At 38.1% G+C, this 2,094-nt stretch overlaps 1 pseudogene; it reads right to left on the bottom strand.

Annotated features, from left to right (window-relative positions):
• Positions 1 to 823: 823 nt before the first annotated feature.
• Positions 824 to 1,798, bottom strand: LOC106832742 (olfactory receptor 10D3-like; annotated as a pseudogene).
• Between the last annotated feature and the right edge of the window lie 296 nt (positions 1,799 to 2,094).

Below are 2,094 nucleotides of genomic sequence, written 5' to 3'. Positions count from 1 at the left end.
TCTAAGTGTTTGAGTGGATGACTCTAAAGAGATAGGTAATTGGCCTGAAATCCACTTGATTCAATGTTAAAATTTAAATATTGAACGTTTCAAAAATAAATAATAGATATTGTTACTTATTCAATTTCAATTAATTATAGATCCATTAGATTTTCAAGAAACAGACCATACCTACAATGGATAGAGAACTCTGGCTCAAAAAGCCCTTCTTCTGCAAATTTAACAGAAATCCACTCTCCTACTTTATAAAGTAGATTAATGTCCAGCTTCTCACTTGAGACATAATGAGTAAAGTCTAACACCGAACTTCTCTGATGGCCAAAGAAATAAATCTCCAAATGGAATTATTTTGTAATGGGAAGATATGATTAAAGCTAAAGAAGTTATAAACTAAGTTTAAACTTAAATTTACATAAGTGTGCAATCCAACTTTTAAATTTCATACCCCGTTGACCATAAAACCTACCTTTATTGAACGGCTAGAAAGAACTTGAACTAGAATAGAGTGAGCCATACATTTTGAAAGGAAGGAAGGAAGGAAGACAGTTCATGGCCTCTAGACACTTGCATATTTATGGTAATCAATCAAAATAGAGTTCCCACAAGTACAGACTGTGTGAAGCAGAAAAGATATATTGTTTTGGGAAATTCAAAAACAGAAAAAGCTAGGCTAATCTAAAAAGCTTACTTGAGGGAGTAAACAAGTGACTCAGTCCACTTTCACTACATGTGACTATTAGGACTCCAGAGAAACACCTGATAGTAGCTTTGTCCATCTTGATATTTGGTAATAAGACTAGTGGAAAAGAATTAGCCCTTTTCCTTATACTCCAGAACTGTGGACCATTTGACTTAATACTTTCCTCAAAGCCAATTTCACATCCTTGTTTCTCAAAGTGTAAATCAAAGGGTTAAGTGAAGGAGTGACAATATTATTTAACACCTGAATAACAGAATCTAGCCAGGGGCTTGAAGCAGGCCTGAGATAGATGAGCATCACAGGTCCATAGAACAAGAGGATTGAAATCAGGTGAGCACTGCAGGTTGAAAATGTCCGGCTCCTCCCTTCAAAGGAGCTGATTTTCAATATGGAAAGGAAAATGCGACCATAGGAAGTAAGGATAAGGAAAAAGCATGTAAGAGTCACAATATCCACATTAGTAAAACTCAGTGTCTGAGCTAGAGAGGTGTCTGTACAGGCCAGGGGTAGCACCACTGGGATATCACAGAAGAAACTATCTACCTCAATGGGGCCACAATAGGATAACTTAAAGACAAGAAATGTGAGGATACTTCCATGTAGACAGCCACCCAGCCATGTGCCCAATGTCAAGCCAGTACACACTCTGTGATTCATAATAACTGTGTATTGCAATGGGTGACAAATAGCCACAAAGCGGTCATAGGCCATCACAGTGTAGAGGAAACACTCAGTACCACCCAAGAAGTGGTAAAAGAAGATCTGGGATGCACAGCCCTGGTAAGAGATGGTCCAGCTTTGCCCCATCAGGTAGAGCATCATTTTGGGGGAACTCACTGAAGGGAAAAATATGTCAAACATTGCCAAGTTTCCCAGGAAGAAATACATGGGTGTGTGAAGGTTGGAGGAAACCAGAATGATGAGGAAGATGAGCAGGTTCCCCAGCAAGGTTAGGAGGTAGAAGGCTAAAAACAGGACAAATAGCATGTTCTCCAGCCCTTCAGAATTAGGAATTCCTAGCAGGATGAATTCCGTCACGGAACTGTAGTTCTGCATGTTCATACATCCAGCAGTCCTGGAAAATCAAGCAATAATCATGATATAAGATCACAAATAACCAAGAAAATATCTTCCTAATTCAGTTATTTCTATCTAAGACAGTGGCTGCAAGCAAAAGAAGGCCAAAAGAGGAAAAGGAGACCAATAATAAATCTGGCCCTACAGCTAAATAATGTGCCATGTTTGGCCTCAGTTATTTTGTGCGTTAAATTAGGTAGCAGAATAGTGTATCTTTATAGATGTCAAACTTCTTAAAGTCTTCAACACTTAATGTCAATTTTATGCAGCTTCTTCCAATTTGATTTAACATCACACAAACTGACATATTTCATTAC

The sequence above is a fragment of the Equus asinus genome, chromosome 20 (genome assembly GCF_041296235.1).
Source record: "Equus asinus isolate D_3611 breed Donkey chromosome 20, EquAss-T2T_v2, whole genome shotgun sequence".
NCBI lineage: Eukaryota > Metazoa > Chordata > Mammalia > Perissodactyla > Equidae > Equus > Equus asinus.
The sequence above is the reverse complement of the archived record's forward strand: the minus strand, read 5'-3'. Positions and strand labels throughout refer to the sequence as shown.